General features: G+C 47.4%; 1 protein-coding gene across 1 annotated transcript in view; it reads left to right on the forward strand.

Annotated features, from left to right (window-relative positions):
• Positions 1-910: 910 nt before the first annotated feature.
• The window catches only part of AGBL5 (AGBL carboxypeptidase 5), a 160,131-nt gene continuing 141,848 nt past the window's right edge, over positions 911-19,193 (forward strand). Inside the window, exon 1 of the mRNA XM_089665235.1 lies at positions 911-1,005. The gene's annotated coding sequence lies outside the window, so the exon portion shown is untranslated. The remainder of the gene's footprint in view (positions 1,006-19,193) is intronic.

Here is a 19,193-nt window from a genome sequence, read left to right on the forward strand (position 1 = left end):
ATATATATAGATAATATAAATAATAGATAATATATATAGATAAATAAATAATAGATAATATATATAATAAGAAAATATTTTGGCCTAAATTTATAAAGAACGATTATTTGTAAGATTTTATAACAGAAATTGTAAAGAAAATATTTTGGCCTAAATTTATAAACGATTTTTTATTTTAATTTTTGATTTACATTTTATAACAGAAATCATAATTATTCTACATATTTTATATGGCACCAACAGTTTGCGCAGCGCTTTACAAAATGAAGGTAGACATTACGGAAAAAAAAAAAATTGGAAATTTTATTTTTTCACAAAAAAAAAACCCAAAAGAAATCTCTGTCTCAATATAATGATACAAATGTCATGTGGGCACATTATTGCATGACTGTGCAATTGACGGCCTGAACGGCAGTATTTAAGATTTGACATGTTGGGTATCTACTTACTTGGCACAACCTCGTCTTTTATATTTGGCCAGAAATGCGTACATTTTATCGTGTTTGTGTTTTTTTTTTTACTGATAATACAGATTTTATGAACTGTTGCGGAAAAAAAAAATAAAAAAAGGCCAACGCCCACCATATTCTGATCCTCCAATAAAGAGTGGTCTGGGTGTTCGAAGGGCGGCGATGGAGGTCACCTGACACAGGTGACCTTGTATATTCAACACTGCTGCCTGCCCCTGGACTATCAACACCAGGCGGCCGCTCATTGGTCAGACACCCCCCCCCCAAGTGTCATCAACGTCCCGCCCCACTGCTGTAACTCCACTGTTGCCATAGTAGCCAAACGTCTCCCAGGGCCGTGAGCCGACAGCGAGGCTTGGAACGCGCGAGCTCGCTGCGTGGCCAATGGGCGAACCGGGTGCTGGCAGTTGGCTGGGCGGACCAATCCTAGGGTGGGGTGTTGTTGTCTTGGCCGGAGAAGGGGAGGGAGGGGGATTTGTTTGGGTTACACCGGACTCAGCTGGGAGAGGACGTGGTGGGGAGGTCGGCTGTCACGGTAGGTGGTGGTGTGATGGCGCTGACAGGGGCTGTGTGCAGGGCGGGGGGACGTGATACATGGGGGGGATGCTGTGTGTGGCTGGGGGGCTTCACACTGAACACAGGACTAGTAGAGGAGCCCAGGAGGCGTATAGAGGGCCCATGGTGGGGGAGGGGATACAGGCTACAGGACATGGCAGCACTATGGGGGGTTCTTGTGTGACAGGGAAGCCTGCCATAGAGATATGGGATAGACAGCTTGTAGTAGAGGAGCTGCATGCTCCACATCATGGGTCCTGTAGTGAGAGCTGCATCCATTGCTTGTGGTAGAGGAGCTGCATGCATGATTGAAGAGCTGCATGTTGCATTTATGAGTCCTGATGGTAGGAGCTGCATCTGAGGCTCATGGTAGAGGATCTGCATGCACAACGGAAGAGCTGCATGCTCCACATCATGGCTCCTGGTAGTGAGAGTTGCATCCATCCCTTGTAGTAGAGGAGCTGCATGCTCCACATCATGGCTCCTGGTAGTGAGAGTTGCATCCATTCCTTGTAGTAGAGGAGCTGCATGCTTCACATTATGGGTCCTGATAATAGGAGCTGCATCCATGGCTCGTAGTAGAGGAGCTGCATGCACAATTGAGCTGCATGCTCCACATCATGGGTCCTGGTAATAGGAGCTGCATTTATGGCTCATGATAGAGGAGCTGCATGCTCCATATCCTGGGTCCTGGTAATAGGAGCTGCATCCATGGCTCGTGGTAGCGGAGTTGCATGCACGATTGAAGAGCTGCATGTTCCACATCATGAGTCCTGGTAATAGGAGCTGCATCCATGGCTCATGGTAGAGGATCTGGATGCACGATTGAACTGCATGCTCCACAATATGGGTCCTGGTAATAGGATCTGCATCCATGGCTCGTGGTAGGGAAGCTGCATGCACAATTGAAGAGCTGCATGCTCCACAATATGGGTCCTGGTAATAGGATCTGCATCCATGGCTCGTGGTAGGGAAGCTGCATGCACAATTGAAGAGCTGCATGCTCCACATCATGGGTCCTGGTAATTGGAGCTGCATCCATGGCTCGTGGTAGAGGAGCTGCATGTTGCATTTATGGGTCCTGATGATAGGAGCTGCATCCATGGCTCATGGTAGGGGAGCTGCATGCACAATTCAAGAGCTGCTTGCTCCAGATGTGTCCTAATAGTAGTAGAGGAGCTGCATGCGAGATTGAAGAGCTGCATGTTACATTTCTGTGTCCTGCATTTATGGCTCGTGGTTGGGGAGGTAAAAGGTATTAAACTGAAAAGATTCACATTGCATGTATGCTTTAGTAGTAGAGGAGCTGCATGCAAAGTAGAAGAGCTGCATACTCCAGATGTGTCCTAATATTAGCTGCATCCATGGTGAATAGTAGAGGAGCTTTGGGATACTAAACCAAGAGGCTTCATATTTCATATATGATGAGTAGTAGAGGAGCTGCATGCATGTCATATTTATGGGTCCTGAAGATAGGAGATGCATCCATGGCCTATGGTAGAGGAGCTGCATGTTACATATATGGGTCCTGGTGATAAGAGCTGCATCCATAGCTAATAGTAGAGGAGCTGCAGGACACTAGACGGAGAGGTTTCACATTGGATGTATGAATATTAGTAGAGGAGCTGCATGACCCAGACGTGTGTCCCGGGAATAGGTGCTGTCCATGTCACATGGTAGGGAGGTGTTTGAATTCCTGCTACATAGATGTCATGTATGTAGAATGGATATCCCGCCACAACAGAGACGTGTCATACTACACGGATATTACAGGAGATCTGGGCTTTGAGTCTGACTGCTGACACAGGATCTCTTTATGAAGGAGCTTGTATGTGACTGATGATCGAGGGACATGCTTCATGCGTGTTTCATGGTAGAGGAGCTGTAGGATACATGACTGAGAATTGTCACCATGCATGATTAGTAGGACCTGTGCTGCCGCTTGGGTGACGGTAGGGGACCTGTGCTGCCGCTTGGGTGACGGTAGGGGACCTGTGCTGCCGATTGGGTCACGGTAGGGGACCTGTGCAGCCGCTTGGGTGACGGTAGGGGACCTGTGCTGCCGATTGGGTCACGGTAGGGGACCTGTGCTGCCGCTTGGGTGACGGTAGGGGACCTGTGCTGCCGCTTGGGTGACGGTAGGGGACCTGTGCTGCCGCTTGGGTGACGGTAGGGGACCTGTGCTGCCGCTTGGGTTACGGTAGGGGACCTGTGCTGCCGCTTGGGTGACGGTAGGGGACCTGTGCTGCCGCTTGGGTGACGGTAGGGGACCTGTGCTGCCGCTTGGGTTACGGTAGGGGACCTGTGCTGCCGCTTGGGTGACGGTAGGGGACCTGTGCTGCCGCTTGGGTGACGGTAGGGGACCTGTGCTGCCGCTTGGGTTACGGTAGGGGACCTGTGCTGCCGCTTGGGTGACGGTAGGGGACCTGTGCTGCCGCTTGGGTCACGGTAGGGGACCTGTGCTGCCGCTTGGGTCACGGTAGGGGACCTGTGCTGCCGATTGAGTCTCGGTAAGGGACCTATACAGACCAACTGAAAGTCACATGACACCTGATACAGGGACCATGGGCTCCATAGATGACATGGTGGATGAGCTTTAGGATACCTAACTGTGAAGTTTTACATTGTGTACATCATTGGTAGTAGAGGAGCTGAATGCAAGACTGGAGATCTGCACAATACATCCACGGGTCCTGATAATGGGGACTACATCCATACCTCATGGTGAGGACAGTATGTCATGGTACAGCCAAATGATTGGGTGCTACATACATGATTGAGGCTATCCAGAGTACAATCAGATGGGAGTGTGTGGGGTTTCTGCTGCTCCCCCTTTTTTTTCTCTCTTTGTACTGCCCTCCTAACTGAGCTGTATTTGTACATTCTTGGTTGCAGTGCTTACCTCAAAGTCATTGTTGATGGGATTGTTGTGGTGGTTTTCTATATTTTTTTGTAGTTCTTGTATTTGTATGTGTGTGTGTATGTATATACAGTGGGGATCGAAAGTTTGGGCACCCCAGCTAAACATTTGTATTAATGTGCATAAAGAAGCCAAGGAAAGATGGAAAAATCTCCAAAAGGCATCAAATTACAGATCAGACATTCTTATAATATGTCAACAAAAGTTAGATTTTATTTCCATCATTTACACTTTCAAAATAACAGAAAACAAAAAAATGGCGTCTGCAAAAGTTTGGGCACCCTGCAGAATTTATAGCATGCACTGCCCCCTTTGCCAAGCTGAGACCTGCCAGTGTCATGGATTGTTCTCAATCATCGTCTGGGAAGACCAGGTGATGTCAATCTCAAAGGTTTTAAATGCCCAGACTCATCTGACCTTGCCCCAACAATCAGCACCATGGGTTCCTCTAAGCAGTTGTCTAGAAAACTGAAACTGAAAATAGTTGACGCTCACAAAGCTGGAGAAGGCTATAAGAAGGTAGCAAAGCGTTTTCAGATGTCAATATCCTCTGTTCGGAATGTAATTAAGAAATGGCAGTCATCAGGAACAGTGGAAGTTAAAGCAAGATCTGGAAGACCAAGAAAAATATCAGACAGAACAGCTCGCAGGATTGTGAGAAAAACAATTCAAAACCCACATTTGACTGCACGATCCCTCCAGAAAGATCTGGCAGACACTGGAGTTGTGGTACACTATTCCACTATAAAGAGATACTTGTACAAATATGGTCTTCATGGAAGAGTCATCAGAAGAAAACCTCTTCTACGTCCTCACCACAAAAATCATCGTTTGAACTTTGCAAATGAACATATAGACAAGCCTGATGCATTTTGGAAACAAGTTCTGTGGACCGATGAGGTTAAAATTGAAGTTTTTGGCCGGAATGAGCAAAGGTACGTTTGGAGAAGAAGGGGCACAGAATTTAATGAAAAGAACCTCTGTCCAACTGTTAAGCATGGGGTTGGATCAATCATGCTTTGGGGTTGTGTTGCAGCCAGTGGCACAGGGAACATCTCACGAGTAGAAGGAAAAATGGATTCAATTAAATTTCAGCAAATTTTGGATGGTAACTTGATGCCATCTGTGTAAAAGCTGAAGTTAAAGAGAGGATGGCTTCTACAAATGGATAATGATCCTAAACACACCTCGAAATCCACGGGGGATTACATCAAGAGGCGTAAACTGAAGGTGTTGCCATGGTCTTCACAATCTCCTGACCTCAACATAATTGAAAATCTATGGATAGACCTTAAAAGAGCAGTGCATGACAGACAGCCCAGAAATCTCAAAGAACTGGAAGACTTTTGTAAGGAAGAATGGGCAAAGATACCTCAAACAAGAATTGAAAGACTCTTGGCTGGCTACAAAAAGTGTTTACAAGCTGTGATACTTGCCAAAGGGGGCAGTACAAGATATTAACTCTGCAGGGTGCCCAAACTTTTGCAGACGCCATTTTTTTGTTTTCTGTTATTTTGAAAGTGTAAATGATGGAAATAAAATCTAACTTTTGTTGACATATTATAAGAATGTCTAATCTGTAATTTGATGCCTTTTGGAGATTTTTCCATCTTTCCTTGGCTTCTTTATGCACATTAATACAAATTTTTAGCTGGGGTGCCCAAACTTTCCATCCCCACTGTATGTATGTATGTATGTGTTTTTTTTTTTTTTTTGTTATGGTTGACAGTGAGGCTCCATGCATTTTTTTTAAAGCTCCTGGAAGCTGCATTTTTTTCCTTTCTGCTCCTAGGAGCTTTTAGTGTTCTATGTGTCCATGTACACTATTTTAGGCTAGTAGCGTCTTTCAAGATTTGGTGTTTTGGGAGCAGACAAAATATTTTTGTAGAGTTTTTGGGAGCATGTTTCTGGTAGAAGAAAATATTGAACGGTCCTATCAGCTTTTTTTTTTTTTTTTTCTTCTTACATGTACAGTAAAAACGCTAATAAAAAGTTAGCTCTCCTAAATGCTTCTCAACACTACTAAAAACCAATATTACCAGCGGTTTTTATTTTTTTTATCCAGTGTTAAAAAACAAAACAAAAAAAAAAACATGCTAGTATGTATGGAGCCTAATACTGCCACTATCATCTGTGGTGAACAATTGAAATATTGTCTGCATAGAGGGATCACACCGAACGAAGTGTAAAGCCTGGTACACACAATGACAATGTCGGAGGAATGATCGTCCATTTTTTTTATTTGCATGCTAGTATCATATAAAAAAACGAGGTTACTAGAGTTAGGCCCCTTTCACACGGGCGTTCCGTATGTCCGTCTTTCATCTGTCCGTTTATGGATGAAAACTGGACAGCCATGTATTTCTGTGGATTAGTGGATGTAAACGGATGATCATCTGTTTACATCCGTTAATGTCCGCATCTGATCATATCTGTTTCTTTTTAACGGATGAAAACTATATATTTTTTTTTTTAACGGAAAATTTTTTTCTTCTGTTAAAAAATACCGGAACGGACGAAAAACTGACGCCCGCGTGAAAGGGGCATTACGAAAATCCTCGTAAGACAGAATACAAGGTCTGATGCAATGTATTGTTTTCTTTTGGTTTCTGAGCAAGCGTAGTCTTGGGCACTCCATTTTTAATTTTTTTTTTCCACAAATGAATGCTGTACTGATTAACTGCCTCCTGACCGCCCTATATCAGATCTACTGCTACAGGGCGGCACGGTGCGCACAATCACGTGTGTATGTGTAAGTGTGTGTATGTGTGTATATATATATATATATATATATATATATATATATATATATATATATATATATATATATATATATATATATATATAGTGGGGCAAAAAAGTATTTAGTCAGCCACCAATTGTGCAAGTTCTCCCACTTAAAAAGATGAGAGAGGCCTGTAATTGGCATCATAGGTAGACCTCAACTATGAGAGACAAAATGAGAAAACAAATCCAGACAATCACATTGGCTGATTGGGAAAGAATTTATTTGCAAATTATGGTGTAAAATAAGTATTTGGTCAATATGAAAAGTTCATCTCAATACTTTGTTATATATCCTTTGTTGGCAATGACAGAGGTCAGACGTTTCCTGCAAGTCTTCACAAGGTTGGCACACACTGTTGCTGGTATGTTGGCCCATCCTCCATGCAGATCTCCTCTAGAGCAATGATGTTTTGGGGCTGTCGCTGGGCAACACGGACTTTCAACTCCCTCCAAAGGTTTTCTATGGGGTTGAGATCTGGAGACTGGCTAGGCCACTCCAGGACCTTGAAATGCTTCTTACGAAGCCACTCCTTTGTTGCCCGGGTGGTATGTTTGGGATCATTGTCATGTTGGAAGACCCAGCCACGTTTCATCTTCAATGCCCTTGCTGATGGAAGGAGGTTTGCACTCAAAATCTCACGATACATGGCCCCATTCATTCTGTCCTGTACATGGATCAGTCGTGCTGGTCCAGCCCCAAAGCATGATGTTGCCACCCCCATGCTTCACAGTAGGTATGGTGTTCTTTGGATGCAACTCAGCATTCTCTCTCCTCCAAACACGACGAGTTGTGTTTCTACCAAACGGTTCTATTTTGGTTTCATCTGACCATATGACATTCTCCCAATCCTCTTCTGGATCATCCAAATGCTCTCTGGCAAACTTCAGACGGGCCCGGACATGTACTGGCTTAAGCAGGGGGACACGTCTGGCACTGCAGGATCTGAGTCCCTGGCGGCGTAGTGTGTTACTGATGGTAGGCTTTGTTACGTTGGTCCCAGCTCTCTGCAGGTCATTCACTAGGTCCCCCGTGTGGTCCTGGGATTTTTGCTCACCGTTCTTGTGATCATTTTGACCCCACGGAGGGAGATCTTGCGTGGAGCCCCAGATCGAGGGAGATTATCAGTGGTCTTGTATGTCTTCCATTTTCTAATTATTATTCCCACAGTTGATTTGTTCACACCAAGCTGCTTGCCTATTGCAGATTCAGTCTTCCCAGCCTGGTGCAGGTCTACAACTTTGTTTCTGGTGTCCTTCGACAGCTCTTTGGTCTTCACCATAGTGGAGTTTGGAGTGTGACTGTTTGAGGTTGTGGACAGGTGTCTTTTATACTGATAACAAGTTCAAACAGGTGCCATTGATACAGGTAATGAGTGCAGGACAGAGGAGCCTCTTAAAGAAGAAGGTACAGGTCTGTGAGAGCCAGAAATCTTGCTTGTTTGTAGGTGACCAAATACTTATTTTCCACCATAATTTGCAAATAAATTCTTTCCAGATCAGCCAATGTGATTGTCTGGATTTGTTTTCTCATTTTGTCTCTCATAGTTGAGGTCTACCTATGATGCCAATTACAGGCCTCTCTCATCTTTTTAAGTGGGAGAACTTGCACAATTGGTGGCTGACTAAATATTTTTTTGCCCCACTGTGTGTATATATATATATATATATATATATATATATATATATATATATATATATATATATATATATATATACACATACACAGTGAAGGAAATGCGTATTTGCTCCCCTCCTGATTTTGAATGTTTGCCCACTCACAAAGAAATGATCGGTCTAAAAATCAAATGTTCGGTGTATTGCAACACTGAGAGACAGAATAGCAACAACAAATTCAGCAGAAATGCATGTCTAACAAATGATGACTGATCTGCATGTTCATGAGGGAAATAAGTATTTGATCCCCTATCATTCAGCAGGATTTTGGGCTACCAGATGTCTTTCATACAGGTAACAAGCTGAGATTAGAAGCAGTCTCTTAAAGGGAGTGCTGATAATCTCATTGTGTTCCCTGTATAAAAGACACCTGTCCACAGGAGCAATCAAACCATCAGATTCCAAACTCTCCACCATGGCAAAGACAAAAGAGCTGTCCAAGGATGTCAGGGACAAGATTGTTTCCCTCATGAACATGCAAATCAGTGCATCATTTGTTAGACATGCATTTCTGCTGAATTTTTTTGTTGCTATCCTGTCTCTCAGTGATGCGCGGTCATGCAACACTGTACCCATATGAATTTTTTAACATTTTTTTTTTAGACAGATACAGCTTTATTTTGGTGGTATTTATTCACCACTGGGATTTTTACGTTTTTGCTATATAAATGAAAAAGTCCAAACATTTAAAAAAAAAAAAAAGTTTTATTTATAAAATTTTGCAAATAAATAATCTTTCTTCATAAATCTTGGCCAAAATGTATTCAGCTATCTTTTTTAATAAAAAAAAAAAAAATTTATAACCAAAAATAATTTTTTTTTTACATTTTTTTTTTTACATTTTTAATTTTATTTTTTATATTTTTTTACATACTGTCACCCTAGCACTACAGTGTTACCATAGTGACACTGTACTACTTGTGGGGGGTGATGAAGATTTTTTTTTTTTTTTGTTTACACTGATTGCTTTTACACCCATAAAGGCTATAAAAGCAATCATTTCTCCTTCTCTCTGGCTGCATTCCTGCAGCCATTGAGAAATACTGTGTGAGCTGTGATTGGTCACAGCTTGTCACATGGTGCAAAGCTGTTGTGAATAGCCCTGTACCATGTGACCTCTGTGATCATTCACAGATTACACTAGTAGTAAGCAATGATGTCAGAAGTGACATCTTGTTTACTACTATTCATGTGATCACTGGTTGGCCAATCAGTGATCAGATGATCGGGACCTCACACAGAGGTCCTGTACAGCGTTCGGTGTTCCGGACACAGTTGTCACCGATCGCAGTGCCGCACACTCCTAGGGAGCGCACACAGGCAGGGAAGAGGGAGGATGTTTATAAATGGCCACCCGCCCTGCACTGCTCCTGTCCGGCCGTTTATATACATGGGCCGATGGGAAGTGGTTAAATAACGGGTGCTGATACCTCCTTCCTGGCCAGGCCAATTTTCAGCCATCGCACTTTGAATGCAAATTGCGCGGTCATGCAATGCTGTACCCAAACAAAATTTATATCATTTTTTTTCACACAAATAGAGCGTTTTTTTGGTGGTATTTATATACAACTTATACTAAAAGCAGAGTTCCAGTGAAACTGTAAAAAAAAGTCAGCGGCTACAAAAACTATAGGACAACTTTGCTTTCAATCGCTTAGGCCAGTGGTCTCCAAACTGGGGCCCTTTGCTTGCCTTTATCTGGCCCTCAGGACACTTTTCCTCCCACTGATACAAGACACTATTGCTTTCCTCTCACCAACAATGGGATATAATTACTACTGCTGATGTCAACAATGAGGCACTATTCCTCCCACTGATACCAATGATGGGGCACTATTCCTCCCACTGATACCAATGATGGGACACTATTCCTCCCACTGATACCAATGATGGGACACTATTCCTCCCACTGATACCAATGAGGGGGCACTATTCCTCCCACTGATACCAATGATGGGGCACTATTCCTCCCACTGACACCAATGATGGGGCACTATTCCTCCCACTGATACCAATGATGGGGCACTATTCCTCCCACTGATACCAATGATGGGACACTATTCCTCCCACTGACACCAATGATGGGACACTATTCCTCCCACTGATACCAATGATGGGACACTATTCCTCCCACTGACACCAATGATGGGGCACTATTCCTCCCACTGATACCAATGATGGGGCACTATTCCTCCCACTGATACCAATGATGGGGCACTATTCCTCCCACTGATACCAATGATGGGGCACTATTCCTCCACTGATACCAATGATGGGGCACTATTCCTCCCACTGATACCAATGATGGGGCACTATTCCTCCCTCTGATACCAATGATGGGGCCCTATTCCTCCACTGATACCAATGATGGGGCCCTATTCCTCCACTGATACCAATGATGGGGCCCTATTCCTCCACTGACACCAATGATGGGGCACTATTCCTCCCACTGATACCAATGATGGGGCACTATTCCTCCACTGATACCAATGATGGGGCATTATTCCTCCCACTGATACCAATGATGGGGCACTATTCCTCCCACTGATACCAATGATGGGGCACTATTCCTCCCACTGATACCAATGATGGGGCACTATTCCTCCCACTGACACCAATGATAGGCACTATTCCTCCCACTGATACCAATGATAGGCACTATTCCTCCCACTGATACCAATGATAGGCACTATTCCTCCCACTGACACCAATGATAGGCACTATTCCTCCACTGACACCAATGATAGGCACTATTCCTCCCACTGATACCAATGATAGGCACTATTCCTCCCACTGACACCAATGATAGGCACTATTCCTCCACTGACACCAATGATAGGCACTATTCCTCCCACTGATACCAATGATGGGACACTATTCCTCCCACTGATACCAATGATGGGGCACTATTCCTCCCACTGATACCAATGATGGGGCACTATTCCTCCCACTGATACCAATGATGGGGCACTATTCCTCCCACTGACACCAATGATGGGGCACTATTCCTCCCTCTGATACCAATGATGGGGCCCTATTCCTCCCACTGATACCAATGATGGGGCCCTATTCCTCCACTGACACCAATGATGGGGCACTATTCCTCCCACTGATACCAATGATGGGGCACTATTCCTCCACTGATACCAATGATGGGGCACTATTCCTCCCACTGACACCAATGATGGGGCACTATTCCTCCCACTGATACCAATGATAGGCACTATTCCTCCACTGACACCAATGATAGGCACTATTCCTCCCACTGATACCAATGATGGGGCACTATTCCTCCCACTGATACCAATGATGGGGCACTATTCCTCCCACTGATACCAATGATGGGGCACTATTCCTCCCACTGATACCAATGATGGGGCACTATTCCTCCCACTGACACCAATGATGGGGCACTATTCCTCCCACTGATACCAATGATGGGGCACTATTCCTCCCACTGACACCAATGATGGGGCACTATTCCTCCCACTGACACCAATGATGGGGCACTATTCCTCCCACTGATACCAATGATAGGCACTATTCCTCCACTGACACCAATGATAGGCACTATTCCTCCCACTGATACCAATGATAGGCACTATTCCTCCCACTGATACCAATGATAGGCACTATTCCTCCCACTGACACCAATGATGGGGACACTATTCCTCCACTGACACCAATGACGGGGCACTATTCCTCCCACTGATACCAATGACGGGGCACTATTCCTCCCACTGATACCAATGATGCGGCACTATTCCTCCCACTGATACCAATGATGGGGCACTATTCCTCCCACTGACACCAACGATGGGGCACCGTTTCCCCCCCCCTCACTGACACCAACGATGGGGCACCGTTTCCCCCCCCCCTCACTGACACCAACGATGGGGCACCGTTTCCCCCCCCTCACTGACACCAACGATGGGGCACCGTTTCCCCCCTCACTGACACCAACGATGGGGCACCGTTTCCCCCCCCTCACTGACACCAACGATGGGGCACCGTTTCCCCCCCCTCACTGACACCAACGATGGGGCACCGTTTCCCCCCCCTCACTGACACCAACGATGGGGCACCGTTTCCCCCCCCTCACTGACACCAACGATGGGGCACCGTTTCCCCCCCCTCACTGACACCAACGATGGGGCACCGTTTCCCCCCCCTCACTGACACCAACGATGGGGCACCGTTTCCCCCCCCTCACTGACACCAACGATGGGGCACCGTTTCCCCCCCCTCACTGACACCAACGATGGGGCACCGTTTCCCCCCCCTCACTGACACCAACGATGGGGCACCGTTTCCCCCCCCTCACTGACACCAACGATGGGGCACCGTTTCCCCCCCCTCACTGACGGCAACGATGGGGCACCGTTTCCCCCCCCTCACTGACGGCAACGATGGGGCACCGTTTCCCCCCCCTCACTGACGGCAACGATGGGGCACCGTTTCCCCCCCCTCACTGACGGCAACGATGGGGCACCGTTTCCCCCCCCTCACTGACGGCAACGATGGGGCACCGTTTCCCCCCCCTCACTGACGGCAACGATGGGGCACCGTTTCCCCCCCCTCACTGACGGCAACGATGGGGCACCGTTTCCCCCCCCTCACTGACGGCAACGATGGGGCACCGTTTCCCCCCCCTCACTGACGGCAACGATGGGGCACCGTTTCCCCCCCCTCACTGACGGCAACGATGGGGCACCGTTTCCCCCCCCTCACTGACGGCAACGATGGGGCACCGTTTCCCCCCCCTCAGTGACGGCAACGATGGGGCACCGTTTCCCCCCCCTCAGTGACGGCAACGATGGGGCACCGTTTCCCCCCCCTCAGTGACGGCAACGATGGGGCACCGTTTCCCCCCCCCTCAGTGACGGCAACGATGGGGCACCGTTTCCCCCCCCCTCAGTGACGGCAACGATGGGGCACCGTTTCCCCCCCCCCTCAGTGACGGCAACGATGGGGCACCGTTTCCCCCCCCCCTCAGTGACGGCAACGATGGGGCACCGTTTCCCCCCCCCCTCAGTGACGGCAACGATGGGGCACCGTTTCCCCCCCCCTCAGTGACGGCAACGATGGGGCACCGTTTCCCCCCCCCTCAGTGACGGCAACGATGGGGCACCGTTTCCCCCCCCCCTCAGTGACGGCAACGATGGGGCACCGTTTCCCCCCCCCCTCAGTGACGGCAACGATGGGGCACCGTTTCCCCCCCCCCTCAGTGACGGCAACGATGGGGCACCGTTTCCCCCCCCCCTCAGTGACGGCAACGATGGGGCACCGTTTCCCCCCCCCCTCAGTGACGGCAACGATGGGGCACCGTTTCCCGCCTCACTGACACAACTGAGCACTATTACTCCCACATACCCCAATGACAGGGTGCTATTCCTCCCCCAATACCAAAGATGTGGTGTTTACTCCCACTGATGCCAGGACAATTTCTACTCCCAACAGCCACTGTCCGCCCCCCCTAAAGTCTGAAGGTCAGTAAACTAGCCCTATGTTTAGGAAGTTTGGAGACCCCTGGCCTACGCGATTGCAGCAGGAGAGGGAGTGAGTACCTGTCAATCTCGGGTACATGCTTCCTCCTGCTCCCCAAAGGTGCCAATCCTTAACGGGGAGCGGGGGACCAGTTTTTAAAGTGGAACTTCCCCTTTTGGGGGAGCTCTGCTTTAAGAATGGACACAATGTGATGCTACGCTGGTCCCAGAAACTGGCGAGCCGCCATCTTGCTGCGCACTGCATGCTGCCGCCTAATGTCCAGCAAACTTGTCAGCAATCCCACATCACTGCATGGCCAGTTATCCCACATCACTGCATGGCCAGTTATCCCACATCACTGCATGGCCAGTTATCCCACATCACTGCATGGCCCGTTATCCCACATCACTGCATGGCCCGTTATCCCACATCACTGCATGGCCCGTTATCCCACATCACTGCATGGCCAGTTATCCCACATCACTGCATGGCCAGTTATCCCACATCACTGCATGGCCAGTTATCCCACATCACTGCATGGCCAGTTATCCCACATCACTGCATGGCCAGTTATCCCACATCACTGCATGGCCAGTTATCCCACATCACTGCATGGCCAGTTATCCCACATCACTGCATGGCCAGTTATCCCACATCACTGCATGGCCAGTTATCCCACATCACTGCATGGCCAGTTATCCCACATCACTGCATGGCCAGTTATCCCACATCACTGCATGGCCAGTTATCCCACATCACTGCATGGCCAGTTATCCCACATCACTGCATGGCCCGTTATCCCACATCACTGCATGGCCAGTTATCCCACATCACTGCATGGCCAGTTATCCCACATCACTGCATGGCCAGTTATCCCACATCACTGCATGGCCAGTTATCCCACATCACTGCATGGCCAGTTATCCCACATCACTGCATGGCCAGTTATCCCACATCACTGCATGGCCAGTTATCCCACATCACTGCATGGCCAGTTATCCCACATCACTGCATGGCCAGTTATCCCTTCCCTATCCTATACCAAAAAATTGTTTTAACGTAAAGTGTTCCTAACCCCCCAACAGTACAATCAGTCTGTAGATGCAGTAAAGCATGCTTGTTATACTCACTGTGGAACCTAAGGGGTTAATCCTCTGTATTGTGTAAAAAGGCTGTTTGATCCTGTCTTCTCTGATCCTCCCCTTCTTCCAGTGTCTCCCTTAATCTCCTGATAAGACACATAGTGTGGAGTCACTCTGCACATACTCAATTTGGTGTGTATTGGTAGAGAGGTTTTTTTCTTGGGAGGGTGCATGTGATCAGCACAGGGCCAATTAGCACTGTCCAGACAGAGGTCAGGGGTTTTGCATCCTCCTAAAGCAGAAAGAAAACTCCTCCTACAAGATTTAACCAGTGCTCTGCTGGACACTGATAGAAGTCACAAGACTGCTATAAAATGCTGATGAGAAAAGGTATTTAGCAGTTTATATTTACTACAGTAATTGCATTTTCATGTTGTGTGTACTGTGGGAGATCAGATATAGTGAATGCAGGGTCCGGGGAGACCGGATATAGTGAATGCAGGGTCCAGGGAGCCCGGATATGGTGAATGCAGGGTCCGAGGAGACCAGATATAGTGAATGCAGGGTCCGGGGAGACCGGATATAGTGAATGCAGGGTCCGGGGAGACCGGATATAATGAATGCAGGGTCTGGGGAGACCAGATATAGTGAATGCAGGGTCCGGGGAGACCGGATATAGTGAATGCGGGGTCCGGGGAGACCGGATATAGTGAATGCGGGGTCCGGGGAGACCGGATATAGTGAATGCGGGGTCCGGGGAGACCGGATATAGTGAATGCGGGGTCCGGGGAGAGCGGATATAGTGAATGCGGGGTCCGGGGAGAGCGGATATAGTGAATGCGGGGTCCGGGGAGAGCGGATATAGTGAATGCGGGGTCCGGGGAGAGCGGATATAGTGAATGCGGGGTCTGGGGAGACCTGATATAGTGGATATAGTGAATGCGGGGTCCGGGGAGACCGGATATAGCGGATGCGGGGTCTGGGGAGACCAGATATAGTGAATGCGGGGTCATCAATAGATGCAGACAGGGTGGCTCGGGAGCAAGCCCGCTCAAGTGCCTCCATAGAAAACAGCTTTCAGGGGCGGGGAAGGAGCCAGGAGTGGGGGACACCAGAAAAGGAGGATCAGGGCTGGTCTGTGCAAAAGCATTGCACAGAGCAGAGAAGTATGACACTTTTTTTTTGTAAACCTTCATTTTTAAATTTGAACCTCTTTAACTCCCAGAGGGACCAAGTACTGTACATTTGACATTTGGTCCCATTTAAATCTGTCTTGTAGATGCTAAGTAGCGTGGTTGGACAGGTTTTCCCGTACCTGACCAATAACACTGCTAGAAAGGAGACAGATTTGTGATTGACAGCTCTGATCTCTGAGCAGTGCCTTCGGTCAGGTTCACATCCTGTTCAGATGAGGATGTTATCCCGTTCACAACTGATGATGTGCGGTTTAGAAAAAGTTCCCATAGAAGTCAATAGCCTGTAATCCGCACCTGAACCGGACCGCACTGCTCAGAAATTGTCCAGAACTCTTTTTCAATCCACACTGAATCCTCAACACCAGTACACCAGACATGCACAATAATGCCAAAAGTATTGGGCCGCCTGCCTTTCCACGCACATGAACTTTAATGGCCCCCCAGTCTTAGTCCGTAGGGTTCAATATTGAGTTGGCCCCGCCCTTTGCAGCTATAACAGCTTCAACTCTTCTGGGAAGGCCGTCCACAAGGTTTAGGAGGGTGTCTATGGGAAGGTTGGACCATTCTTCCAGAAGCACATTTGTCAGGTCAGGCACTGATGTCGGGGGAGGAGGCCTGGCTCACAGTCTCCACTCTAATTCATCCCAAAGGTGTTCTATGGGGTTGAGGTCAGGACTCTGTGCAGGCCAGTCAAGTTCCTCCACCCCAAACTGGATCCTCCATGTCTTTATGGACCTTGCTTTGTGCACTGGTGTGCAGTCATGTTGGAACAGGAAGGGGTCATCCCCAAACTCTTCCCACAAAGTTGGGAGCATGAAATTGTCCAAAATGTCTTGCTATGCTGACGCCTTAAGAGTTCCCTTCACTGGAACTAGGGGGCCAAGCCCAACCCCTTAAATACAACCCCACACCATAATCCCCCCTCCACCAAACTTTACACTTAGCACAATGCAGTCAGGCAAGTACTGTTCTCCTGGCGATCACCAAACCCAGACATGTCCATCAGATTGCCAGACAGAGAAGCGTGATTGGACACTCCAGAGAATACATCTCCACTGCTCTAGAGTCCAGTGGTGGCGTGCTTTACACCATGGCATCCAACGCTTTGCATTGCACTTGGTGATGTAGCCTTGGATGCAGCTGCTCGGCCATGGAAACCCATTCCATGAAGCTCTCTACACACTGCTGTTGGGCTCATTTGAAGGCCACACCAAGTTTGGAGGTCTTTAGCTATTGACTCTGCAGACAGTTGGTGACTTCTGCGCATGCGCTGACCCCGCCCTGTCATGTGACGTGGCCTACCACTTGGTGGCTGAGTTGCTGTTGTTCCCAGTTGCTTCCACTTTGTTATAATCCCACTAACAGTTGAGCGTGGAATATTTAGTAGCCAGGAAATGTCACGGATGGACTTATTGCACAGGTGACAACCTATCACGGACCACGCTTGGAGTCACTGAGCTCCTGAGAGCAACCCATTCTTTCACCAATGTCTGTAGAAGCAGTCTGCATGCCTAGGGGCTGGATTGTATACACCTGTGTCCATGGAGGGGATTGGAACACCTGAATCACATGATTTGGAGGGGGGGCCAATACTTTGGGCAATATAGTGTATGTGAACAGGCAATATAGGAAGCAATGTTATTTCACATGTCCTGCTGATTGGATGCGGTTCAAACCTCATCCAGGCCTCATATACAGTTGTGTTCAAAATAATAGCAGTCAGACATCACTAACCGGATCAATCACTGTTTTTGGTGGAAATGATATTTCTACATGGCAAATAATTTACTAGCAGGTGTAGTAGAGTAATAGAAATCCAACAGACCCAACAGTCATGACATGCATGCTGCTGATTCTGTGTCATTGAATCACTCATTGAAAGGGGCATGTTCAAAATAATAGCAGTGTGGAGTTCTATTAGTGAGGTCATTCATTCTTTGAAAAACAGGTGGCAATTATTGCCCTTATTTAAGGAAGGAAGGCAGCAAATGTTGTACATGCTGGTTACAGTGCATTTCTCTCTGAAATTCTGAGGAAAATGGGTCGTTCCAGACATTGTTCAGAAGAACAGCGTACCTTGATTAAAAAGTTGATTGGAGAGGGGAAAACATAAAGAAGTGCAGAAAATGATCGGCTGCTCAGCTAAAATGATGGCAAATGCTTTAAAATGGCAACCAAAACCTGAAAGACGTGGAAGAAAGCGAAAAACTACCATTGGAATGGATAGAAGAATAGCCAAAATGGCGCGGACTCAGCCAACAATCAGCTCCAGGAAGATGAAAGAAGGTGTGACGTTCCCTGTGAGGACTGTTACAATTAGAAGACGCCTATGTGAAGCCAAGCTATCTGCAAGAAGCCCCCGCAAAGTCCCACTGTTGGGAAAAAGACATGCTGAAGAGGTTACAATTTGCCAAAGAGCACATTGACCGGCCTAAAGAGAAATGGTGCAACATTTTGTGGACTGATGAAAGTAAGATTGTTCTTTTTGGGTCTAGTGGGCGGAGACAGTTTGTCAGACGACCCCCAAACATTGAATTCAAGCCACAGTACACTGTGAAGCATGGTGGTGCAAGCATCATGATATGGGGATTTTTCTCATACTACGGTGTTGGGCCTATTTATCGCATACCAGGGATCATGGATCAGTTTGAATACATCAGAATACTTGAAGAGGTCATGCTGCCTTATGCTGAAGGGGAAATGCCCTTGAAATGGGTGTTCCAACAAGACAACGACCCCAAACACACCAGTAAACGTGCAACATCTTGGTTCCAGACCAACAAGATTGACGTTATGGAGTGGCCAGCCCAATCCCCGAATCTTAATCCAATAGAAAACTTGAGGGGTGACATCAAAAATGCCGTTTCTGAGGCAAAACCAAGAAATAGAGAAGAACTGTGGAATGTAGTCCAATCATCCTGGGCTGGAATACCGGATCACTGGGGCCAGAAGTTGGGTGACTCCATGCAACACAGATGTACAGCAGTTCTCAGAAACAGTGCGACTACAACCAAATATTCAT

This window comes from Staurois parvus, unplaced genomic scaffold (assembly GCF_062004578.1).
Source record: "Staurois parvus isolate SC_StPar_1 unplaced genomic scaffold, SC_StPar_1.0 ptg002155l, whole genome shotgun sequence".
Lineage (NCBI taxonomy): Eukaryota > Metazoa > Chordata > Amphibia > Anura > Ranidae > Staurois > Staurois parvus.